This window comes from Peromyscus maniculatus, chromosome 3, assembly GCF_049852395.1.
Source record: "Peromyscus maniculatus bairdii isolate BWxNUB_F1_BW_parent chromosome 3, HU_Pman_BW_mat_3.1, whole genome shotgun sequence".
NCBI lineage: Eukaryota > Metazoa > Chordata > Mammalia > Rodentia > Cricetidae > Peromyscus > Peromyscus maniculatus.
This window is the reverse complement of record NC_134854.1, coordinates 31,366,545-31,394,242: the sequence shown is the minus strand read 5'-3', so window position 1 is coordinate 31,394,242 and position 27,698 is coordinate 31,366,545. Positions and strand designations below refer to the sequence as shown.

At 38.9% G+C, this 27,698-nt stretch overlaps 1 long non-coding RNA gene across 1 annotated transcript; it reads right to left on the bottom strand.

Moving 5' to 3' along the window:
• Nucleotides 1–1,794: 1,794 nt before the first annotated feature.
• On the bottom strand, nt 1,795–27,698 carry LOC121828274 (uncharacterized). Its single transcript, XR_006070757.2, has 6 exons — nt 27,604–27,698; nt 25,610–25,733; nt 20,614–20,751; nt 17,501–17,658; nt 16,559–16,653; nt 1,795–2,324 (listed from the first exon to the last, which is right to left on the bottom strand). It is a non-coding gene; the product is annotated as an uncharacterized LOC121828274 (long non-coding RNA).

Below are 27,698 nucleotides of genomic sequence, written 5' to 3'. Positions count from 1 at the left end.
AATAACTACTTATTCCTACTGCCTGCCTTATACCTGTTAGAAAAGGATAACTGACCATATTCCCATGCTTTAAAGAGTGTTTCCATAGTCTTCAGTGAAAGAGAAAGGGTTTTTTCCCTACCAAAAAGATTTAAAACTTGTCACAGTGATGTAGTGGGAGCACTGTAGCGCATTTGGATTGCAGATATTTCTACATCGCTGTGTAAAGAGGTCTGCAGGAATCTGAATCACTAAAGTGAATGTTCCACATCCTAAGGCAGGAAGTATCAAAGGACTGAAAGCTGGTTTTCATTGTTCAAATAATCATTCTACAGGACTTCAGCATTTCACAGTGGCATGTTACATGTGCTGTTTTATTTATGTGATGGAAAAGTACTAGGTGATAGAACCTATTTAGGAGATCCAGATTTGGGTATTGAAATCATCAAGAACCAAATCTTTATTATCACATGTACTTGTGTCAATCATGCATTAATAAACTCAACCTCTCAAAATTCATCTTACTCATTTAAATTCACCTACTGTCCCTGTCAATCAGATAATTCTTCAGTCATTTTATTGAATGCCTACTATATTCAATAGGATCAATATAAATTCATACTTGATGCAATTGGTCAATATAAATTGAAAAGTTATCAATTCTAATGATCAAGGGCCAACATGATGAATTATTAGTCCTAGTTTTTAAAAGGCACAGTCTGATTTTTTTCAATTTTTAAAAATATTTATTTTACATATGCAGATATGTGTGTGTGTGGTTATGCCCATATATAAGTGCAGTTTTTCCTGGGGTCCAGAGATTGGATCTCTGGATCTGCAGTTATAGGTGGTTATGAGCTACTTGGCATGAGTGCTGGAAGCAGAATCAGGGTCCTCTGCAATAACGCCGAACGCCGAGACATCTCTTCAGACCCTGGTTTTCTTTTCTTTTCTTTTCTTTCTTTCTTTTTTTTTTTTTTTTTTTTTTTGGTTTTTCAAGACAGAGTTTCTCTATGTAGCTTTGCGCCTTTCCTGGAACTCACTTGGTAGCCCAGGCTGGCCTCGAACTCACAGAGATCCGCCTGGCTCTGCCTCCCGAGTGCTGGGATTAAAGGCGTGCGCCACTACCGCCTGGCAGAGACCCTAGTTTTCTGAATTTACAAGTATGTTATGTAACATCTTTAAGTATCCCTTCATATTCTTCTTTAGTACTTATATGAATAATAGTCCAAATACGAGTACTTTAAAATAGTAAAGCCCATTTAAGTTTACTCCATTCAAGACTCTGTTATTGGCTCCATATGTGATATCAAATAATCCAAAGAGAAAAATATAAAACTACTGACATGTATAACTCATCAGTGTTTATAATGTTTCAGAGAATGCATATAACAAGCTATAAGTGTCAGAGTGGGGGCTTCTGCTCTTGAAGATGTCTGAAGCCACTGGGGCTATGTGAATACGATATTGGCAAATTAATACTAGTGTTAGTAATACAAACATATTCTAAATTTGAGAAAATGTCCTCGATTACACTAGTTATTACTCATATAGTGTCATAGCAGTGTGCTTACCAGGACACTAAGTGTGTACGACACTTAAGAATGAAAAGTTAAGAACAAAATGATCAAGAAAAGGCCCTGAAAACCACATTAGGAGTTATATTTTGAGCATCATTGGAAATCACTGTAGAACTTTGTAATGAGTCAACAGGATGTTCGACAAATATTTTCCCCTAGGAGCATCATAAAAACATAAAGGAGAGAAAACCACCATTTTGAAAAAAAAAATGTTTTCCCAAAGCTCAGCTATTATTACAATGATGTGCAGTGATGCTTCACTCCAAGTTCTAACTGTAACACACAACACAGGAAAATTCTAGGAACCAGCGTGAAGAACAAGATCTGATGATTCCTCAGAGTAGGACAGAGAACACAGATCGGAAGAAGACTTATAAACAATACAACCTGTCACAGACAAAACAGGGTGACCACCTCCCTTCCCAACCACAGTGTTAATGTAAGGTCACACTGCAGAACTGACTGTGCAAACCAAAAACATTAGTGTCCATATATAAAGGGGGTCTGGTTTGAAGTAGCATCCTCTGCTGTTTTCCATTATTGTTCTGCAACAGAAGGCAACACAGGGTGTTTTTTTTTCTTCCTGAAATTGTAAGTGAAGTCTTCACTGCTCTGTTACTTTGAGCCAACAATAGCCTGTGGGCGAATGGCTGCCCATACTCAGAGAAGGTTCCCGATGAATTGTGTCAGTCTGGGGAGATATAACCAGGGCTCTTGGAAGGGTCACCTTTGGTTACAAGGATGCTTAAGTGTTTCTTCAATGGTCTGGAAAATGAATCGGAGAATAGTCTCATCAAATATACAGAGGAGCTCGGTGTTCCAAAGTGACAATAAGTGCACATAACGACTTATGAAAGATGCGTTCACTATTCAATATTAACTTGGCAAATTTAAAAAGCAGTGAAGAATGAGTGGAGCTCAGTTCAAATAGGTTCAACTCAAGTTAACAAAGAGAACAGCCCAGCCTCCAAGGACATGCAGCAGTCTCTCTGTGTGAATGGGGGGAAAGGTGATTTGCAATGTTTTATTCACTGAATTCCAGGAAAAAGAAAGCAGAAAAATATATGTACATCAGCCAGTCACAAGAACTAACTGTTTCATGTTTTAGAATTTCCTGTGGATTTAATCTGCTCCCCCAAATACACAACTTTCTCTACTTAGCAGGTCAGCTGTGTATAGCTATATAATAGATGGAATCCAGTATTGCTTTGATGTAATATAACATGTGTAAAAGTTGGAAATAAGCCTAGTTCAAATAATTAGAATCAAGCAGTTTAGAAAAGAGTAACAAAAAAAATGTATGTTTACATACAAAAGAATTTGAACTCTTTTGGCCAGGCAAACTTCACTTACCTTGCCTCCAATCTTCTCTGTCCAGCACAAATTAACACCTTATATTAACACTGTAATTGGAAAGGGAGGTGGTCACCCTGTTTTGTCTGTGACAGGTTGTATTGTTTATAAGTCTTCTTCCGATCTGTGTTCTCTGTCCTACTCTGAGGAATCATCAGATCTTGTTCTTCACGCTGTTTCCTAGAATTTTCCTGTGTTGTGTGTTACAGTTAGAGCTTGGGGTGAAGCATCACTGCACACCACAGTGTGCTGCTGGGTATTTACTTGCAGGCAGCAATTGAAACACATGCAGGAATCTCTGATTAGTGAGTGTGTAGGTCAGAAATCAGCAAATTCCCTGTGAAGAGCCAAACAGAACACATCTTGGGCTTCGCTCACTCTGTGGTCTCTGTTGCAGTGAGTCAGCTCTGTGGTCTGATTTGATACCGAAACAGCAGTCGAAGACACACAAACCCACAGGAGTGCTCATGTTCTCAGGAGAGGCCCCGAGCTTGCTAATGTCTGCTTTTGTGGATAGACAGGCACTAGAAAAAGACAAAGTAGGTATAAATAGAAACAGGGCCTGTCACTCGGGAAAACAGAAAAAGTGGTTTGGAAGGTTTATAATGGAAATGATAGTTCAGATGTGACCTAAAGAGGAACTCATGTTTGCTTGGTGAGGCCACAGGAGAGAACAGGGAGCAGGAATATTCTGGGACAGGAATGCCTTGTGCTGATGAGGCCCAGGAAGGGGTCAGGCAGCTACAGTTATCAGAAAACATGTCCTAAAGGACAGGACTGAGGTGGCAGTAAAAGGCACTGTGTGGCCCAATCTTTTCGTATACTGTGAAGAATTATCTCTGCCAAGGCACCATCTGATTGGTTTAATAAACAGCTGAATGGCCAATAGCCAGGCAGGAGAGGATAGGCAGGACAGGCGGGACATCCAGGCATAGACAGAAACTCTGGGAAGAAGAGAGGCAGGATTCACCATCAAGCTGCAGAGCAAGTAAGAAGTACAGTATGGAGGAGAGGTACTGAGCCACATAGCAGAATGTAGATTAATAAAAATGGGTTAATTTAAGGTATAAGAGCTAGTTGGGAACAAGCCTAAGCTAAGGTCAAGCTTTCATATTTAAAAATAAGTCTCCATGTCATTATTTGGTAGCTGGCAGTCCAAATGAAGTATAACTACAGACAATGCCACATAGTGGACGGTTTCAAAAGGAATCAGAAGTATAGAAATGAAAATGAATTTCAGATATTGAGTGACTCTACTACAAACATTGCAATAGGATAACATATTATATAAGTTGAAAGAAGGAGTCTGTGGCAAGGAGCATTTGATTTTAATGCAAGGAAGAACATAGGCTTGAAAACTCATGAAGGAAGAGAGATCCAGCCTGAGGAACAAGTAGGAGCCAAGTTCTTGGTGGGAAGATGCTGGCCATGGTGTAGAGCCAAAGCATCTCCTAACAGTGATGTACATGTCGATTGAAAAGACTGAGGGAGGAGGAGGGTAAAAGAGCATATTGTGAGTTCTCGTTTCTTTGTGTTTGTATAACCTCTTAGCAGATCTCAGTAAAAATTTGCAATATGGAGTTCAATACATTATTGTATAGCTCAGAGTTAACTGAGTAAATAAAGAGCTAGACCTAGCAAAGACTTATGGACATACTTAGGAGGACAGGGCATAGTTATTTCTTAAATATAGAGACACCTGGGGATACAGGTCCTGGGTGGGGTTAGGCTTATCTCTAATTACTTTTACTTTTATCCTAAATGACCTACCTCTGTGTTCTTGTCCAACAATCCACCTGTTTTGGTAGACTTATTCTTGTCTGTAGGCTTTCTCTAGTAGGAATTTCAAATTTCCCACTGTTTTTCATCCAGTCAGGTTCCTGCTTTCTCTTAAAAGCCCCAACCAACAATGGGTGTTATAGATGTAACCAACTGTCTTATTAAATAAGAATCACAGAAACAATGTAAAAGAGAAAGCCGAGAAGTCAGAGCTCAGAGCTAAAATCTCACCCTTCCTCCTGCTGTCCCAGCTTCGCGAAAAGAGACCTACTTCCTGTCGGTTCGTTTTTTTATAGTATGTTGTTCTGCCTTCTCATTGGTTGTAAACCCAAACACATGACTGCCTCGTCACTGTCTGAATGTACAGCCCCCTATGTCTTAAAGGCATATGTCTCCAATGCTGACTGTATCCCTGAACACACAGAGATCTTATGGGATTAAAGGCGTGTGCCACCACCGCCACACTCTTGCTATGGCTCTAATAGCTCTGACCCCCGGACAACTTTATTTATTAACATACAATCAAAATAATAATTCAGTACAATTAGATTACCACCACAGGGTGTCTTGCCCAGTCCAATCCAAGATGGAAACCTAATTCTCACATTATAGATACAGACTATAACAGCCCAGACTCTCCGGAGGGACAAGTGGTGCTCTGGAGTCCCTTTGGGGAGTCTGTCCCTTTGGGGAGTCTGTCCCTTTGGGGAGTCTGTCCCTGTGTGTGCTGTATGTTACTTTCACTTCTCTCAAACTTGGCCGTGTGCTGTGACTTAAACTTTCTTGTTCTGTAATTCTTTACTTGGGGAAGAAATCAATCTGATAAAAGACCCCATCAGGCCTTTTATTTAAAGGCAGTGTTCCTTGCAAAGAATAAATTCTGGGGTGTTATATTTGGAAGCTGAAATGTTCTTGAAGGTTCATATGCTAAATACAAATGGTTCAGAGATGTGAATCCTTTAGAAGGTAGGGTCTCGAGGAAGCAAGTTAAGTCACTGGGGATGGGGCACTCATCCTTTAAGGGATATTAAGCCCCAGATGTCCCCTCCTGGCTTTTATGAGGTGAGTAGATTTGTGCCACCCTGTGATCCCCTGTTGATGATCTGGTTCTGTCATGGCTCACAAACAGCAGAGCCAACTGATGGTGAACTGAAAACTCCGATACTGAGAGCAATAACAAGTACTCTCCCATTTTGTGTTGGTCACCTCAGACATTTTGTTAGTGACAGAAATCAAACACACAGGGATTCTAAAATACAAAGTTGGAAATACAAGCACTATCACTGAATGTGGGGCCTTACATGTCCTTCCCGGGGGCTATATTTTATTTCAAGTGTGCAAAAAGGATACTGAATGAATCTTAAAGGGGCAAAGCACAGTCTTGCTTTGTCATTAGTCATTGTTTGTAGATTCCATATTTGAGCACTCAGATATTCCTACATCCTGACATCAATATTTACACCAAGTCATGGCCATTGGTCCGAGAGAGCCAATCAAGGAACAGTGAAAATGAGAGTCTCTAGATGTACACATTTCCAGCTGGGTCATGGGCACTAAGATGATATTCTTTTTTCTCATTCTAGCTCTTGCAACATCTTTTTTGTGATCTATTTACTGTTACTCTATGATCATCTGTGGTTTCTGTTTGTGTGTTTGTTTTGTCCTTGTTGTTTCTGATGCTATGGCTGCTATCTTGCTTAGAACAGCGTTCAAGCCTGAGTGCTGTCTAATGTTGTGAGCACAACACCCTGAAGTGCCAGGAGGCAAGGACACCTGGGCTACCTGCTTTGTGAAAGCCAAAGCGAAAGTGCTGTGGGTCCTGAGCTCAACGCTAAGGAATCAGCAATACATATTTAATGCAAAGGAACAGGGTGCCTTTAATAGAACTGAACAGAAACAGGCTGAAAACACAAATAGATCTTGACTGCTGGGAAGGAGTCTGAGCAGATGTCCACAGGAGTCTAACTCTGTATTTTCCCCCAGATCACTGGCCCTTATTCACTAATTCAGTATTTGCAATGATTTCTAGAAGGTAACTGGCATGAATAACAAGAACTGACTGTATTTCTCAAAAAAGGCTAAATTGAATTATATCATAAAATGGTTGGGTTTATTATAAAAGGAAGCTTTTCCTGTAGTTGTATAGAACATTGGCAGGACTTCTTTAGAAGAAGAAAAAAAAATGTAATTCAGTTTTCTAATGGCTGTGTTTAAAGAAAAAAGGCAGTAATTGAGCAACTGAATAGCTGTTGGTTTATTTTATCTGTCTTTAGAAACAATGTAAAGTGAAGTTTGTTTCAATTGGTCCTTTCAGCCTTGGCCTTGAAATCAACAAGCACAGTTGTGAGAATATGTACGACTAAAGCCAAGTGCTTAGCCCCACGTGTATAAATAATCCTTGCTGCTTCTGCTGCTGCTGTTCACAATGCTCCACACAGAAATGCCCTGCTTTTATGCTGAGATGGTATTTGCAAGAGAGAGAAATGGCAACCAACTAATGCTCCCTAAAGATGGTATGACCACCTACCATGCCAGTCTGTGTGTGGGTCTGTATCCTACCCAGCCTTCCATCTACTTGATGGCCCTTGGTTGATGAAATAAATCACATGCTTATGTTACTAAGATGTTTTAAGATAAACAAAATGAACTATGGATTTCATGGGATAACTGTTGCCACTTAACCTTGGAATTGCCTGGGTGTGGGACTAGGGACTGGTGTTCTAGCATAAGTGTGCAAAGCTTGACTTGAGGAGGTGGTGGCCACCACGGGGTTAAGCGGAGGCAGTGATGGAAGGTGGGAGGTGCTGGGAGTTGTCTAGTTGTCAAGCAGTGTGTTGGGAGGGACAGATCTGGAGGCCTGAGTAAGGGAAAGGAGATAACAGGATTCCTGCTGCAGGAAGGAAGGGTAGAGGAAAATCAACAGTTACAAATATAAAAACCAGTTCTCCAAGAACTCACAAAGAATGGAGAAGCATAGAAGACAGGAGGGATTAAAGTGAACAGAGGAGCGAAACTTTTGCCAGAAACGTATTTCAAAAACAGCCAAAACAACAACAAACAAGCTCACATGCAAGGTATTATAACCTGTGCCTGTAGTCCAACACTCGAGAGTGTGAGGCAGGAGAATTGTGTGTTCAACACGTGTATACAACTGAAGGACTCTCTAGCAGGCCCGAGCTTGGCAAACACTGAAGTTTTGCCCTCTCCCCTCCGCTCCTCTGCTAATGCATTAGATGAAATTCCTGAAGCTAGCCCCCAAGGTCTCCGTGGCCACTGCCTTGTTCTTAACACTACACACCAAGGTCCAGCAGTTAAAATTCCTTATTTGGCTACCCTGGCGACCACATCCAATCAGGATGTCTTGACTCATCTTACTCATCCTAGCAGATCTCCCATTTTCTTCTTCAAAACCTCTTTAATCCCAGCACTCGGGAGGCAGAGCCATGCGAATCTCTGAGAGTTCAAGGCCAGCCTGGTCTACAGAGCGAGATCCAGGATAGGCACCAAAACTACACAGAGAAAACAGGTCTCAAAAAACCAATACTGCAGGGACACCTGATGCTGTCTGCCTTTGCCCAATCCACAGGCAGCCTCCCCCACCTCCTGCTTGTCCCTCCATAGTCATTAGTCTCCTTCCTGCTGAGAATTTGGTGTCTTCATGTGTTCTGCAAGGACTCCGAGGACCCCCACTATAACAACCTTCCCCTCAATCTTAGGAACCTATGTGGAAGTGTGGACAGAAAGATTTCAAGAGCAGAACTGGCAGATGACTTTAAGGGAGCTGTATTTTCCAGACAGAACAACACTGATGGACATATAAACTTATTGAAACTGTGACAGCATGCACAAGACTTGCATAATCTCAAGCCTGACAAAACACAGCATGGAAGATAAGTGACCCCAAAGCCCCACTCCTCACTTAAAAGCTACTCTCAAATGATAGCTTCTGGGGGAGGAAAACTCCCTTTTCTTCACTGGAGTGTCCTTGGGTATATCAACGGTGTGGTGAGGTATTGTGTCCCCCAATATACTGTGTCTCACAATACAATAAAACTTGCCTGGAGATCAGAGGAGAAAGCCAGCTACAATATAGAAGTCAAGCAATGGTAGCATATGCCTTTAATCCTATCACTTGACAGGCAGGGATCTGTCTGGATCTCTGTGAGTTCAAGGCCACATTGGGAACAGAGCCAGGTGTGGTGGCACATGCCTTGAATTCCAACACTAGTTAACCATGGAGGTCTGTAGGTCTGTACAGACAGACGGGAAGTGACAGAGCTTGGCAGGCAGAGGAAGTGATGTAGCTGGACAGAGAGAGCAAATCAGATGGCAGAACAGCAAGGCATACAGGTATGGGTAGACAGCAAGTAGCCGCCCTTTGGAAGCTGTGGAGATGGTGAGGTGAGGTTAGCTGTAGCTTTCCCTATCTCCCTGATCTCTCAGGTTTTCACCCCTACATCTGGCTTCATGTTTCTTATTTAATAAGACCATTTAGAAATACATCTACACAACTGCCCTTCAGAACAGGCCTCATCTTCAGTAGCTAACCAATAAAATCAGACTCCTATTTTTAAGGGAGAGAGAAAAAATGAAATTGAGTGATCAGGGAAGCAGGGGTTGGTGGGAGGGCTTGAGGAGGAAAATGAATGTGGTCAAAATATATTGTATGAAATTCTCAAAGAATAAATAAGATTATTTTGAAAATGTAGTGGGTAGCCATTCCAGCTTTGATCTGGAAGTTCCAACCCTTCGGTAACTGTCACGTCTACAAGGCGGGCTGAGAGAGGACCCTGAAGAACCGAGATCTGGATGAGGCCGGCTTTTTTGGTTCCTGGACCCTGGACACTGGAGGTAGACTGAGCAGAGTTCTCCAGAGCACACCGCCGGACTGCGCTACACCTTTCCCAGACCCTGCAACCTATCCCTTCACTTGTAAGTCACCCCACAAAATAAACCAACCTTTTTACTACGTGGAGTGGCCTTAATACTTTCACCAATATAAAAATAAAAGGATTATTTTTAAAAGCTGAAGGGCAAAAGTGTGTCCTCGCAGTTATAGCTCCACGTGGAAAAGGCATGCAGTGTCGCCGTCTTTTAGTCCCTCAGAGGAGGGGAGAGCTGAACAGGGGAGCAGAGGCTCCAAGCTGAACTTTTGGAGGGCTATGAACATGTTTCTCTATGACAAGATTATTTCCAAGAAAGCAGGAAGTGGAATGAGCCTCATGACATCTTTGGAAGAGTATAACAGCTAAGAGGATGGTATGAACAAAGGCTGGGGTAGGGGGGTGAGAGGGTTAGGGAGTGGGGTTGGGGGAGACATGTGACGAACTACAAGGAAATACGTGTAGTCGGAACCCAGTGAGCAAGGCCCGTCTGTGAGATCAGCTTGAAGTGAACGGTGTGTCTTACTGTGATTAAGATAAGAAGCCTGGAGGCAGCAAACAGAGTGAAACCCTGGTTACAACTACAGGATATCACCCTGAGAGCGGCCATAAGGCTGTGATTAAATAGTGCATACGTGGTATTTGAGAGACGATGCCTAGTTCCATGCAATTGTTCAGAAATTTATTTTTTCTCTCACACTATTTATTTCCCTTTTCCAAACATACATTAAAATATGCCATTATATATTCTGCACTACATAATTTTTTGGGCATCACATCTTCTACCCACCAGAATCATAAAGACCAAGATAAAGTGTCTCTGCTAATAGGTTTTACTTCCAACAGGTATTGAGCCTTGCTCAATGCATGGGCACATAATAGGTATTAAATAAAAACTTGATGTTGAAATTTTAAACAACTGTATGATGCATTGCTTTAAAATAAAACATTAAGACTCCTGGAAATTAAATACTTTGCCCAAATAAAATAATATAGTGGGAACTGAGCAGATTTTTATTTTACTCCGAAGTCAAGTAGTCTTCATAAACACAATTGTCTGTCAATATGTTACATAGTTTTATCTAGAATATGAATCAGTATTTGAGTAATGACTTTATGGAACACATAAAAGTTAAGTAATTGCCTTCATTTCCATTTCAGGCAGAGAGATCTGCACTGCTTGCCTTACTTGAAAATTTCATTTCCCTATGTAATTCAGAGCTTTGCTGTACACCACAGAAAATATGTACAAGGGTACATTGCAGAAAAGCAATCTTCCTTCTATCTTCAAGAATGATGGAATGCATTTCAAAAAACAATTATGTTTTTTGTTTATGGCAGCACTAAGGTCTCTCGGGATCAGAATCTTTACGGTATATCTTAAACTCAGGGAAGGCAGGGTAGAATCATTTCCAGGAGGTTACCTAATGCTACAGAAGGCTCTTGCTAAGTCTCCAGTGATCGGCAGTAACGTTTTACTGCCCTGTTGCTATAGTTTTCCACATGGAAGTATATACAAACCATTTGAAAAGGCTTCAGAAGTGAACATCAGCTGACAATGTGACACCATTGGTATTCCATTATAGGAAAAAACTGCATGCACTTTGCTCTGCTAATGATATTCTAAAATCCTAAGATAGATTTTATTTTCCTAGGTTGAAGTGAAAGCTAAGTGCAAATGAAGCTAAATTAGTATAACAGGTTTTGAAAAGTAATTTTTAAATGCAAAACCAATCAGTAACATGTTTACTTGTCCAAAACAAGCAAAAATCAATTAAGCAGTCTTCTGAGTGGAAAATGGAGAGGTGGTTCAATGTGTAGTATTGCAACAACTGTACTCCTAGAATATGAGAACTCACAAAGTGATAATGTCTTATTTAGAATATTCGTGTTTGCTTATGTTTATGAAAAAAATAGGATGGTGGGAATGGAAACTTTGCAATAGTCTTAAGAAGTTTTTAGAGTCTCAAAAACACCAAAAACACCAACTAACTTAAAACTTAGAAATCAGCCAATGGTACCATTGGCCTTTTGAGCAATGAGAGACAGTGTCAGGTGCTCATGCCAGTTCTCTGAAGCTGATGCCATCCTTGTCCAGACCCGTGTCCAGGGACTAGTACATATTGTTGCAGGATTGTTGAGAATTTCTCCCTGCCTAGTTCCCACTCAGGAACACATGGGAAATCACACACCAGATCCAGAAAATTTATAAATTCCTTTTTAGCAAATCTTATTTTCTCCTTACAACAATGAACCCTAACAATATGAGACAATTTTGGCCTTCAAGTATTTTCAGTTGAACTCACACTTAAGTAGCTTAAAACAACGTTTTTCAATTTATAAGAAAACATCCTGATAAATATTTATAGTTTAACTTAAATTTATATTCGTTCTGAATATGCTTCCCAGTTTATATTAAAGAATAAGAAGATGTTAATTCAGAGTTTTTTGCTTTCCCCACAAAAGAGAATATGAACAAATGGAAACACACAGTAAGAATTAACTTAGAGATATATTGTCGAAGAAACTCCTTGAGACATAGTTGTCAGCTTAAAAGAGCCTGCCAGGTGGTTTACAAAATTTCACACAATTAAATGTTTCATCAGTGCTGTGGGCACAGAGCTGTTTACAGCTTCTGATGTCTGGGATCTGGCTTCTTTTTCTGTCAAAGCCGGAGTCATTTTTACTTTATATATTGCCACTTAGGAAGGAAGTCTGTTTATGAAGAATATTGTTCTCCCTTAGAGAGGCCCAGAGAATGCAGCCAAATGCTGGGATGTCGTACAGCACCTTGTTTACAGCAGTATCCAGCGAGCTGGGTTGTGCACGTCTGCATATGGTTCAAGTCTTGTTTTAATTCAGCCCTTGGGACATCAGTCCAACAGTGCAGCCAAATATGCTCTTCTAAGTCAGTGATAATAGTTTGAGGATGACATATGCGCAAGCTTTCCAGCTTCTAAGTGGCTTGATTTTTCTTCATGTTGTATGTACATTTCTATTAAAACAATCACACACATCCCATCTGCAACTTTACTTCATGCCTGACCAGAATTCTGTTGCAGTGGACAAACGTGCTTACTTTTTGTACAAGCATTATGCCTCCATTGTCCTGCATGTTTCCCTTTGTCTGCCCTGCTCCTGACATCTGACACCTGTCCTCCTGTCATGTTTGAACTTCTTCAAACACAGGTACACAGTATTTCCTTACTCAGGTGCTTCCTATATACACTGAAATACGAAATGTCCAAACATATTATCATCTCCCAAACCAACTGTTGCTTTCTCTGGATCTGTTTCAGTGGTTTTTGGCCCAAACATAGAAAGGTGTCTGCTGATTTTACAAGCCAACTCTGACACATGTATTTTTTGAGGGGAAATTCTAGAATGGAGAAAAGAAAACTGAATTCTAGAATGGAGAAAACAACGTGAGAGAATGGGCAAGCATAATTACAGTCTCTTTTACATTAGTTGTTCAATAGTCTGGATTAAGGCTTTATTTTATTCATGTTTTTCTATATCAGTGTATTATTACCACAAGTATGTCATATATTTATATTTAGTATCTTGAGTCATTTGTGAATGGAGGATTAGTCTAGGTTAGTAAAATTCAAATTAAAATGTGAACTATGAACCAGGTGTAATGGTGCACACCTTTATCCCAGTACTTGGGAGGCAGAGACAGCATCTCTGAGTTCGAGGCCTGTTGCTGGTATTTTACTCTTTTGCTCTTTTGGGGGCCTACCACCCAGCTCCCAAATAAATTCACACACAGAGGATTATTATTACTTATGAATGACCAGCCTTAGCTTGGCTTAGTTTCTAGCCAACTTTCCTTATCTTAAATTATCCTATTCTGTCTACCTTTTGCCTCTGGGCATTTCCTGTTCTCTTCTGTAAATCTGTGTAGCTGGGTACCTGGCCCCTGATGTCCTCCCCTTTCTGGCTCCTTCTAGATCTTAGATCTCTCCTCCCAGATTTCTCCCTCTATACATCATCTCTTCCTGCTATCCTTTCTCCTGCCTTGCTATTGGCTAGTTCTTTATTAGACTACCAGGTATTTTGTACAGGATAGTAACACAGCTTCACAGAGTTAAACAAATGCAACATAAACAAAAGTAACACATCTTAATATTCTACTACCAAGGCCAGACTGCTCTACAAAGCAAATTCCAGGACAGCCAGAGCTGTTACAGGGAGAAACCTTCTCTCAAAAAAACAAAAACAAAGCAAAACAAACAACAACAAAAAGCTGACAATGTACAAGCAGCATTCCTTTCTTCATTGCCACAAAAGCAACAGAAAACAACATAAATGGTTAATGTGCCATATTTTCCTTAATGTCTTCATTTGTGAGTAAATAGGAACTTAATATGACGTGTCTCATAGCTATCACTCATGGGTTGCCAAACAGAAATAGAGTAAATAACATATTTAGCTCCTCACCCAATCTCATAATAAAAATTTCAGTTTGGTGTCTTAGATGTGAATAGTGTTCTCAAGATCATTCACACAAATATTCAGGTTGGTTAAATAATGTTTAAAAAAGCTGTATCTACAGACTAAATAATAATAACTCTAATATTCTTTCCCTCACTAATAATTTAGCCAGAACAAGTTGTGTATCCATTCCCATAGAGTTAGTAATTTATTTATAAAATCAAAATTTCTGTTTAAACATTTGAACTCCATTAATATAATTTCATTAGAGAAGTTATATATTGCGCCTCAATCTGCAATCTGCCACCATCTCATGAAAATCTACCAGGATAGGATGTGATACCTTTTATTCTATTTGTTTATTACCCAAAAGCGAATGACACATTGGGGAAAAAACAATACCAAATAGTATACAGATCCACTCCTTACTGCAACCATTCATTTGTGATGACCATACAGACCAAGTACAGTTTAGAAAGAAACTCACACTCTATAAAATATACAACTGGGAAAGGAAAACTATGTGGGTTCTGTTTATCTGGGATTGTGCACCAAACTGCTTACAACAGCAGTGTTATCATGATTTGCACTATCACAGCTGACTGGATGTAGCCAAGTAGTTCTAGAAAAAGGTGGCTCATGCTACTATTATCAGATGGGAGCTAGAATTGTAGTGAGCAGGGGGAATTCCATTTGTATGTCTCAGAGTGTTCACACAAGTAGCAAGCAGTTTATAAAGGCCAAGATCGAGGCTAGCTAATATCACAGTGACACCATGATTTTCCATGGACGTATAATGAAATAGCAGCTAACTTCAGCCTATCTTCAGACACATTCAAGAAGAACTTCAAGAGGCCTATGCAGAAGCTGAAGTTGTTTGATTCTAAGAAGGCTCTGAGCATCATTTCTGTTGCCATCTTATATGGACAAGTGAATAATTACAATTCCAATTCAAGGACAAAAGGTTAAAATGTTTCCACTTGGTGTTAGGGACTGAGTGCATACACATGAAACAAGTGATGTCATTGAAGGTGACCACATTTTGTGAGCATCTACCTTAGAATTTGCCAAACTACAGGTTCCGGACAAAATCCACCTTACTACCTTGGTTTTGACATGCGGCTTTATTGTAGCAGTATGCAATTCACTTGTTTATGTATTGTCCATGGCTGTATTCCCTCTGCAGGGGCAGAGATGAGTTAACAGCAAAAGAGAACATGTCCTATATAAAGTCCACGGTATTTAATATCAAAGCTTGTTGAATCTCCTTTTATTATCAATTTCCTAGAATAAACGGTAAGAGAAGTGGAAACATGAAACTTGAGAAAATAATTAACAGAGCTGACGTGGCAAAGGGAAGAAGAGAATTGTCATTAAATGTTCAAGATGATAGTGCGTGGGAGTCAAGTGAAAGGCAGGCTGCGGAAACAAGACCCAAGCCAGGATGGAGCAACTTAGTGAGTGTGCGCTCGCTGTGTGTGGGATTACTGGTCCTTCCTACACAAGACTCCTGAAGGCAGGAACAGAGAAAAAGAAGAAAGGAAGAAAAGAGAGTGGGAAATTCTTTAAATCATGCTATGAGGGACATCAGATCACTTACAATTTTTTGTTTTGTTTTGTTTTTGTTTTTTGAGATAGGGTTTCTCTGGGTAGCCCTACCTAACCTGGATCTTGCTCTGTAGACCAGGCTGGCCTCAAACTCACAAAGATCCACCTGGTTCTGCCTCCCGAGTGCTGGGATTAAAGGCGTGTGCCACTGCCACCCCGCTCAGTTACAAATTTGATGAATTCTTTTTTCATACAACATATTTTGGTCATATTTTTCCCCTCTCCAACTCCTCCTAGCGCCTTCCCACCTTGATACCACTCCTTTATTTTCTTTCTTTTTCAAAAGAAAAAGAAAAAAAACAAAAATGAAAATAAAAACAAACCTAGAAATAAAGAATATTAACACTGCAAAACAACTGCGCACACATCCCTTTTGTCATTTGTGTAGACGCTGTGGAACATGCGCAGTCACTGTCCTCTGACGGTGTTCTACACACATTTTCTGAGATCCTCATTGGTGGTTTTGGTTGGCATTTGAATCATAAATCAGGCTAATGTGTAGAGTCGGCCACAAAGGATGTAGTAGCTAACTCTCAGTCTGCGGGTTCATCCCTTACTTGTGTCTGCGAGGACAGAAACACTACCTACCCATCCTGTCAGTACATGCTGCAACACTTGGGGATGTCCACAGTAGCAGTCAATCGTGTGTAAGTCCTTTATTATGAAATTTCACTTGGCTATATTCTGAAGTACAGCCATTAAAATTATAAGTAACCACGGAGAAACTTTCTCAACTGCCAGCACTGGTGGAACTCCAGACAGACGGCAATTTTCTCTAAAGCTTGATCTACACTCAAGTCATCCTCTCCCTCATGCTTGGTCAGGAGATGTTTCCTTCTACCACAGTTTATCAGTTGAGAAACACATGCACCTTCAATATAAAAACATTGACTTATTTATATTGAAAAATTACTCAGGATAATGGCCTTTCTTACTTACCGTTTATAAATAAGTGGGAATTTGCTCATCTCATTGTCAGCTGTGTTTACATTCCATGTTTTCTTGATGTTACAGCTCAGTAATAAAGCCTTTGTCTAGCATGCAAAAGGTCAAAGAGTCAGTCTTTGGTGCCACACACATACAAACAACACTAATTTAATTAATTAAAAAGTCTTTATATCAAAGATTAAAGTTAAAATTCAGAACTTGGTTCTTTCCTGACTGATCCTTTACCATCTCTCACCCATCCTCTGCCTTCAGCCTCTCAGCTGGGGGTTTGCTACTAAATCAAGAGAGCAGAAAGGATTGTCAAGATCCTGCCAACAAAGTGCTTTCTAGTACATTGCTCATCTTTTCCTTTCCTCACAACTATACACAGGATGGTGATTAGAGGGCCCAAGATAAGCATGACATACTAGATGGGCTCTCCATTACCAAAATAGTATCAATTGCATGGTTTCTCCTCATTACTTTCTTATATTATCTTTAAAAATTCTCAAATATTGAAAATATTTTATAACACACAGCAACACATGGGTTGTTTTTGTAAATATAAAGCTCCCTCTCATAGCAGATGAGAATGGGTAAAGAGACCCAGAGCCAGACATTATACACACAGAGAGAGTCTAACATGGAGGTCTGCAACAGGTTCCCTTCCTATGAGATTAGAGAACCCATGTGGAAGAAGGGGAGAAAAGACTGTAAAAGTCAGAGGGGACTGAGGACACCAAGAGAACATGGCCCACTGAATCAACTAAGCAGGGCTCATATGGGCTCACAGAAACTGACACTGTTACCTTGGGGCCTACATGGGTCTCCACTAGGTCCTCTACGTATATATAGATATATTCTGACTGTTAGCTTGGTGGTTTTGTGGGACTCCTAACAGTGGGAGCAGGTGTGTCTCTGACTCTTGCCTACTCTTGAGACTGTTTCTCTTACATTGGGTTGCCTTCTCCAGCTTCATTATGAGGGCTTTTGCCTTGTCTTATTGTATCCTTTTTGTCCTGTTTGACTATTTCTCTTGGAGGTCTGCTCTTTTCTGAAGAGGAAACGGAGGAGTAGTGGATATCGGGGAGAGAGGAGCTGGGCAGGCAGAGCTGGGAAGAGAAGAGGGAGGGGAAACTGTGGTCAGGATGTATTGTATGAGAGAAGAATCTATTTTTAATAAAAAAAAAATTTGAAAAAATAAAACTCCAAAACTTATGATTTGTATCTATGTATAGAAATTAAAATGAAGTCACATACATACATATATATGTATGTATGCCTTTCTTTAATAATTACACATTAAAAACTCTATAACTGAGTGTCCTGGATAGTTTTGTGTCAACTTGACACAAGCTAGAGTTATCTGAAAGGAAGAAACCTCAACTGAGAAGATACCTCCATGAGTTCCAACTATTGAGCATTTACTTGATTAGCGATTGATGAGGGAGGACCCAGCCTATTGTAGGTGGTGCCATCCTTGGGCTGGTGGTCCTGACTTCTGTATAAAAGCAGGCTGAGCAAGCCACAATGAAGAAGCCAGTTAGCAGTACTTCTCCATGGCCGCTGCTTTAGTTCCTGCCCCTGGGTTCCCGCCCTGTCTGAGTTCCTGTCCTGACTTCCTTCAATGATGTACAGCGTGAGGAAGGGTAGGACAAATACACCCTTTCCTCCCCAACTTGCTTTGGTCGTGGTGTTTCATTGCAGTGATAGTAACCTTGACTAACACGGAGACATATTTATATATAAGAAATTTTGATAGTCAAACCTAAGGGGTTTTCTATCAGGAATACATTATTTGGAAATAAGATTGACAATGTTTATTTACTCTAAGAAGTTTTCAATGACAGTGAAAGTTGATTTAAAAAGCCATCAATAACAGAATGGTATATAACTTCTTAGGTCTACACAAGAGCTGTACAACTGGTTATCATCAAGAGTTAAGGGACCTCAATACCTAATTCTGTCCAAAAGTTGCAAACACTAACCAAAAGCTTAGAATTCCTTATTCCAAGACCTACACAAAACTGGCACACATCTGAAACCTGAAGATCCTCACACCCTCTACCTAAGGTCTTCAGACTGTGGGAAAATGAGAGGACACCACTTACTGCTGCCCCTAACTGCACATGGCTGTGGCTCTGTACTGCCAGATCCTGAGGATGCAACAGCACAGACCAGCAAAATTAAAAAGCTTCTCTTTGTGTACACATGGTGTATGTGTGTGTGGGGGGGTCATGAATGCAGGTACCTTTTCACACACATGCACATGCATGTATGTGCATACTTATGTGGTTCTGTGCACATGTGTATGTATGGAGGCCAAAGGTTGATATCAAGTTTCTGTACCAATTGCCCTCTACCTTAGTTTTTGGAACCAGCCTCTCACTGAACCTAGAGTTCATCAGTTTGGCTTCACTGACTAGACAGAAAACTCAAGGGATCCTTCCATGTCTCCAGGAATGGAATTTGAAGGCTCTTCTGACTGACTTTTTATGTGTGAGTTGAGGAGCCAAACTCATGACCTCATGCTTATATGGCAAGCACTTTATCATTAGAATCATCCCGCAAGCACTTATACATTTACACGCATACACACACACACACACACACACACACACACACAATGGGAAGAGACAGGGAGGAAGGGAAGGAAGGAGAAAGGGTAGAGTTGTATATACCCCAGGCTGGCTTCAAACTTACTATGTAACCAAGGATAACCTTGAACACCTGAACATCCTAGCTATCTGCCTCTATTTCCCAGTTGCTGGGTTATAGGCACATTATACCATGACTGGGTCTTACTAACAGTTTCTACCTGGGTAGAACAAAAGGACCCTGCCTGTTGTATTGGTACAGTCACATGGAGGAGAGCTGCTTCAAGTGTCTATTTGGAACCATTGTGTACAACAAATAAATCCCTGCCTATGACATAAAACATTTTGAGATCTGCTTATTACTGCTGTTTATTGGAATCTAACCATGAAAACCAAATCAATACATCACACTATTTGTGCAAAACTCAGAGACTTATAAATATCATCTCCCCTTCTCACACACACATACTGAGGCAGTAAGAATTAATGAATCTAAGTACAGAAAACATTGACACAACACTTCAGCTTTGCAGATCACAATTCTCCAGCATCTTTCTCTTTCATTTTAATGATTCTCACTATTATGCCTTTCTTTTGGGCTTCAATGGAGGATGAGGATGTATACAACGGTAGCCTCTTTAAACAGAATAATGCTTTGGAAAAAATCCCCACCACTTTGGAACCATAGAGCATAACTCTGCCTATTCCCACACAAGTTAACAGCAAACTGCTGGAAAATCTAGGTGGGTAACATATGCACGATAAATAAGGTATATTTGATAGTCAAGATTTATAAATTCCTAAGGTCTACTCAAGTTCACAGTAAATTTGTCTAGCTTCATCTTTGCTCACTTTAAGCTTTAGCAATTTAGATAAACTAAGCAATACGGAAAAACGGCAATATTCTGTAATGGAATGTCTGATCTCCCAAGAAAGCCCTTTTCCCAAGGTCTGGCATTTAGACAAAAGTCCCCATTCCCTCTGGGGCTTGAGAAAGCTCCTGCTGGCTAAAACAGAGTCATTCTTATCTCCAGTAAGTGGAACTTGTGGCCTTTCCATTAACATATGACTAGTGCCTATTAGCTTGCCAAGGTCAAGGCTGGCTTCCTCAATCCCTGATCACAAGTCACCCCCCAGCTCACATTGTCCCTTTTCCCCATGTAATCCTTTTTACAATATAGAGTAAAAGGGTGGAGCTTTTTTCAATACATCGACAGGCATCCCTATTCACCCTCAGATTGAGTCAGTCTCCTCCTTCCCCTTGAAGACCCCACATTTCTTCTTTGTGATCTGAATCCCAATGGAGCTGGGCTCCAGTACTTATTAATTGAATTTTGTTTTGTTTTGCCTCCAACCTGAGAATCATACAGATATAATTTGATGGCTAGGTTCCCCTTGTTACTTTTATTGTATTATTGATATGCATATATTGGGACTTCCACCTAAAGTACAATGCACCTCAAAACATACCTGATAGCTGTTATAAATCGTCTATTCAATTTTGTATAATTGGGCATGTAGGAAGTTTACAACAGCTACTCAATGAGATCAGGGTCTTCTAATTGCCAACATTTATTCCCACTCACTTTTCACTGTTTGCCCATAAAGCTGTAGTATGGAAAATATAAGTATGTTCAAGTCAAGCTTTAAGATACAAATTCAAACTTTTGTTTTTCTTTTGTCTTTAACTTAGAAATAAAATTTGTAATATTTTAAATATGATTATTATACTAATCTTGAAAGTTATCTGGAAAGTAACTTTGATATATTTAGCATTATTTTCATTTGTCAGGTATAATGAGAGGCATAAAACTATTATGTGTGAGTCTCATCCATCTCAATACATCATCTCATTTTAAGCTATAATGGTTTATTATGAGAGTATTGAAACAAGGAAAACATTGAACAATATTATACCTACCAAAAATGTTGAAAACCTGATTTCCTTAACATAATAGTTAAAAAAAAAAACTGATTTGAAAATATCACAGTTCCAAGTGAACTGTGCAGGCATCAGGTGATTTCTACTTAGAAAACTATTTTTATTCTAACATAAATAAAATACATAGGCAAATGTGGGCTTTGAATGAATTTGCAATTTATTATAAAAACCAACTGGAAGTCAGCTTCCCAAGCTCTTCACTGGAGATTGTGATATTGGATCAACCGTTGAAAGTACAGTAAAGAAATAATGCTATTCAAGTACTTGAGAGCTGATAATAATGATTATTACTTAGACAAACAAAGTCTGTTTGTTTATTATCACTTTTATGGGGTTAAGCCACTAGTTAATGCTGCATTTTTTTGCAAAATGAACTGAATAATGCAAATTTCTCTAAAAGCAGTGATTTCATTAGTGGTTTACAGTATTTTTATTTGTTTAAAACCTATAATTAGAAACATGCTCACTTCATCAGACACTGCCAAGTGCATTGCTCAACTGCAAACAAGCAACAATTCCTAGTTACTCCTCAGTGACAGCCCCACTACCTCACATTGTTAGCTATATTAATGGGGACAGTGAGCATAGGAACTCTGGAAACTGCTATTTTGCTGAGTCATTTCTGGTGTTAGTTTTGACATTCTATTGGCTCAATAGAATTGCCGGAATGCAAAAGCAAGGATATCCAAAAGCAATGCAAGCCTAGGCAGGGACTTCATCTAATACATCCAACGCAGTGGAGGCTGGAGGAAGTGCCCGCCTGTCTGCAAGCTCAGTTTTTAAAGGGAAAAATCACAAGGTTACATCATTTAGGGGTGCTAGTACAGGTACAATTCTGATTGGCTCGCTTCTAGGGACTTTCTAGAAATCATAGCTTAATCTTACTTCTAAAGGAGTGGTTACCCACCACCATTTCTCATTGGCTGCCCTCAGGTTGGGGACACTTTTATGGTCAGTTACCCTGGAAACCAGGGTTGGAACATTCTATAGTCTGGCAGTCATTACCTCGTGACTACCTGGGGACTCTGTACTTTTACACTTCCTGGTTTCTGGAATCTGGACTGACTTGTTTCAGTAACTATTGGCCTATTCCTAGAAGGCAAAATCTTAGGCCTTAGTTTTTGGGTGAAAGCATTTTGGTCTTATTTCTAAGATGGCTCATTTTGGTCTCACATACCTTAAGCTACTTAGGTAAAGCTTGCAAGCCACAGGAATGGCTCTCTCTCCCTGTCTTTGGAGAAGTGTATATACAAACTGAGATGATAATACCTCATTTATATTATAGGTGATGCAAAGCAGTCCGTCCCTACCTACATCACCAAATGACCAGAAATGCAGTCATCTCATCACTATTTACGTATACAATTTTTGTCTTTCCTGTTTTTCCATATAATTGATGAATAACACTGAATAATTTAAAATAATGTGCTGTTAACATTATTTTACCTCCATTTGTGTTCTATCACTATTAAATTTGTATAGCCAGTGAAAATAGTCCAATATTAATACTTTAATTCTATTGTCCCATGTTTAGGGCTTATAACCTCTATGTTTTTTCCTCATAAGGAAATTTACATTATTCTCTGACATACTTCAACACAACTTGAAAATATGATAGAGTGGATGTTTCCAACTTAAATTTACTCAGACGATGTCCTGACTCACAGAGTTCAAAAAATATAAAAAGGCTTTGCAATGCTTCCTATGTTACATTGCCTTATGCTTGAAGTATTGCCTTATATTAGAAATATTAAAATCCTTAAAGTTAATGATACATTATATATCAGCATTAGAAAAAGAAGCATCATTTTTTTTTCAAGCATAAAAATTTAAGAGACTTTACAGACTTATTGGAACTGGAGATTTGGAAATTTTCTCTGAGTGCTGACACCCAGTCTCCCCTCATTGAAGTCTGAAAATAGGGCAGGCAATGTCTCCTCCTCAATAAACTGCGTTTGGGGCTGAGGTTAACAATATTTACTATTCTTCCATAGGATCCAAGTTTGTGTTTTTTGGCACCCATGTCATGCATTTTACAACCTCCTGTAACTCTAGTTCCAGGAGATCCATTATTCTCTTTGGGCCTCCCTAGGTATACACACACAGAGAGAAGTGAGAGACACATGTACAGACAGACACACACACACATAAATAAAAAAGTAAATGAATAAAAATAAATCTTAAAGAAAAACATGCATGTTTTCTATGTTTAATGTCTTTGAATTTTTCAAAGTTTTTCATCTTTTTCTAACAACAAAAACATAAGTAGGAGCACATTTAGACAGAAGTTCTAAATGAAAACATCTGTCTTTTAATCAATATAAAGGAATTTTGGAAAGAATAGAACATATATCTAGTAGCTTCATATAGTTATTTAATTTATCATAATGGGTTATTATTTTCTGGGGAAATGAATACTTCCAAAAGAAGTCACACTGCTTGTAGGCATGTGATTTAGCATAATATTAATATAGAATGGGGGCTCCAAACAGGGCAGAATATAAAGTTCTGCTTGATTCAGAACTTCTAAAGCCAGGAATTAATTAAAAAGACAAAAATGAGTGAACTAAATGATCAGGATTCAGATTATCAGCCACAAACAGTTTGAATAACTATAGCTTCTGATATGAAAGTGTTGAGAAGAGCCTAAATATGAACAATAGTTAAATAGTCGAATATTACTTGGTCACTAAAATGTTATTATACTTTCACACTTACAGGGAAAGATATTAAAGTAGTATCAAAAAACAAATCATTAGAAAGTAATATAGTAAGAGTAATCTTTTTTATAAACATGTGTTTAAATTCTTTTGAAAGATATAAAATATTTTGAAAGTTTATAAAAAGCAACACTCAAACAATTAATATTTGACCTAACATCTCTTTTAGAAAGTTTAGTTGTAAGATATTCTATATTTGTTCTATGTTTTTCTACTGTTGTTGGGGGTTTGTGCTCTTTTCGGGGGCCCTCCACCTTGCTCCCAAATAAATCACATTGAGGCTTATTCTTACTTGTGAATACCTGGTCTTACTTTGACTTCTTTCTTGTCAGCTTTCCTTAACTTAGTCCATTTACCTTTTGCCTCTGGGCTTTTCCATTTCTCTTACTTCTGTAAATCTTGCTCTTATTTCATGGCTCGCTGTGTAGCTGGGTGTCTGGCCCCTGGACTCCTGCTCCTCTGGCTCCTAGCTATTTCTCTTCCCAGTTTTCTGTTTCTATATATCCTCTCTGACTGCCAGCCCTGCCTGTCCTTTCTGCTGCCTTGCTATTGGCCATTCAGATCTTTATTAGACCAATCAGGTGTTTTAGACAGGCATAGTAACACAGCTTCACAGAGTTAAACAAATGTAACATAAACAAAAGTAACATACTTTAAAATAATATTTCCAACATTTCCCCCTTTTGTCTAAATAAAAATGAAAAGGTTTTAACTTAAATATAGTAAGACTATATACAATAACAGTTATCAAGTAATGATTACATTAACAATATTATGTCCATTTGTAGTTAGCATATTCAAAAAATAATGCATTATCTATCCTATCTTAGTGAATCCAAAACTTTATTCCTAATTTATTATCATAACTAAGGAAAACTGCAACTATAACTATTTAGTCTTCAACTCCATCAAAGACCCAGAAGGATGTAATATTATCTAACAACAGAGACATTTGGCTGCCTGGACAGTCACCCAAAGTTTCTCTGCAATGTTGGGGCATCCATCTTCAGCCTATAGGCCTAGAATATCTGGCAGACTCTTCTGTGAAGCAGAAATTTTGAATGACTATCCTGCCTTGTTTTGGCAAAGTTCAACAGTCTTTTTCCTGTGTATCCTGCATGTCCAGTTTTCACAGCAAATTGTCAGCAGTCAAAGGCAAGAACAGTTTCTTTTGCCTAGTGGCTAACCTTGCCACAATGAAAACAAACTCCATAAGGAGATTCTTCAATGCCCATCATCTTCTCTGAAGTAAATTGGTGCTTCCAGGAGCAGATGTGTCTCATTGTCATGAAAAACTTTAAATTAACAAGACATTTAAAATGTCATATTCTGTAGGCCTTTGAAAGGTTTGAATACCATCTATCTATCTAAAATGTATCTCTGTATGATGTGGAAAGCATACCTAAAATATGTACAAATTTGATTGTTATAAATGATGAACCACTAATCTATGTTCCTAATTACCCTATATAGTTTATAATAATAGCTTTCAAAAATTAGACCTTTACCCTACATTTTTTAAATAAACTGCATAGTTATAATACCTTAAACAAGAATAGAAACATATATACAATGCATAGTAACAAAAACAACCTTAAATTTGTATAAATACGCAAAAATCTTTTATACAAGAGTAGAAACATATATACAGTATAACAAAAATAACTTTAAATTTCTATCAATATTCTATATTCCTCTAAATAATAACAAACATCCATAACCCATCAAATAACCAAAACACACTCATACTTCCTCCCCACACACACACCAATTCTTGGGAATGTGAGCATAGTTTTCTCCATACTTTTTCATGCTGTCTGTGGAGGAAGTATCTTTAGGGTTCCAGAGAGAAAATTTTGAGATAATGACCAAGTCCTGGGAAGACCTTTGCTGATAGATATCACTTGTCAAGTTTCAGGAGGTCGTGTCTGAAAAAAAAAAACAACAACAACAAAAAACTGATCCATATTACCCCTGAAGGAATCCACAGCCTCTCATCTCCTGTGGGAACAAAACTCCAAAGCGTTTTTGATTTTCATTTGACAAATATATGTATTTTTTTTACTTTTTAAGGTTAAGGCATTCTTAAAGTATCTAGATTGGTTCAATTTAGCAGTCCATTTCACAATTCCATGTCTCCTAGCAGCTGTCTTTTGCTTCTCAACAATCAAAAAATTCAAAATCAACACGTACAGGATCCAGAATCCCTCTCTATTTCCCATCTCTGTGTGGCTTATTATTTTTTACATTACTTTACTTCTCTCTTTGAAGACTTTATAAACTATTCATTTTTCCATGACCTATAACCTTTCCCTTTTCTTAAGCCTACTCACATTGTTAAACACACTGTAACCTGTTTAGAGGATTTTTCATCTGGATATCTTTTATTGCATATCTCTAGTCCTTTTTGACCTCATGAGCAAACTTTTAAACTGCTAACCTACACCTGGATTCTCCATGCTTGGCTTTCATCTGACTCTGTGCAATTTCTTGGGTTGGGAAAGCCAAGCATGAAACTTGCGGCTGGTTGAGGTTTGTCTGATCAGGGACTGCATTCAACCTTCCTAGAGTTCTAGAATGCCAATGCTTATGCTGTGGTAGGAGTTTTCACTTAGTTTTTTGTTCCTACATAAAGTACTAGCTGCTCAATGGCTCAGTGACCTGCCTAAACTATACAGCCGAAACTCTTAAAGAGTCATATTCCCGTTTTTGTTGTTCAGCTTTCTCAGGCTCTAGATAGATATTTGAGCCCCAGGTTGGTTTGCCAATTTGTTGTCCTTTTTAAAAATTGTTGTTGCCTTTTAAGCCACAGATGTCCAAATCAGCAACTGCAATTCCACCACTCCCAGCAGTGATTAGGCCACAAGGGCCATAGCAGGAGGGAAATCTGTTCCCTCTGGCTCCAAATCTTGAAAAGCTACAAGGGAACTTAACTAACCTTCTGTCCCTCTAAAGAACTCAAGATTCAAAGGGTAAGGTGGAATTCTGCTCTTCAGAGGCTGAATAGCAAGTAGCTCACCTCCTCTCCTTACTCATGACCTCCAAAAAGTCCTCTAGCTTCTCCTTATCCCTCCTTATAAACCCTTTCTCACCTGGCTCCTCCTTTCTACTTCCTGTCAGTTGCTTGCTGACACAGCCTCCTGACCGCAGGTGAATTTTATTTAATCAAACATGTCTTTGCATCATTAAACAAATGTTCCAGGGCATAAACAAAAGTAGCACACCTTGAAATAATAGTCTACAACATTCTACATTTTTATTGTTTCCTTATCTGATGGGGGGGGGTACTTTGTAGTTAAATATAAAATATCTCATGTTCTACTGGGTGCAAATTAAACATTCATATGACTTCCCTACCTACAACCTTTAACACCAATAATAACATAGATAATGGAAAATATTACATAACACCAGAAGAAAAATGTGGCTTTAAGTAATGGTTCTTGGCATATATACTATATAAAATAAAGTTATATGAAGCATGACAGATATTTTCAGAATAAACACTTATTTATATAGGATGAAAATTATATATATAAAGTATATACATAATAAAATAAAAGTGATCTCATTGTGGAAATGGAAAAGAAGAGGCTCTATAGGGAAGGGGAAGGAGGTAACAACAGGAGAAGTAGGTAGAGAGGTAAAATAACAATATGGACAGCTGAAAAAGTCACAAAGAATCATACTATTAATTATTAACAAGAAAAAAATCTAATTACATATATTTCAGTATATATACTTATAGAATATATATATATATACATATATATATATATGTATATGAACTTTTCTTACCTAGATTGATGGTGTTCACTCCAACAGCCAAAGACCACCTAGCACAATCCTCAATACCAGACATGAGAAGCCCCTTTTTTAGTTGTTGCTAGGGT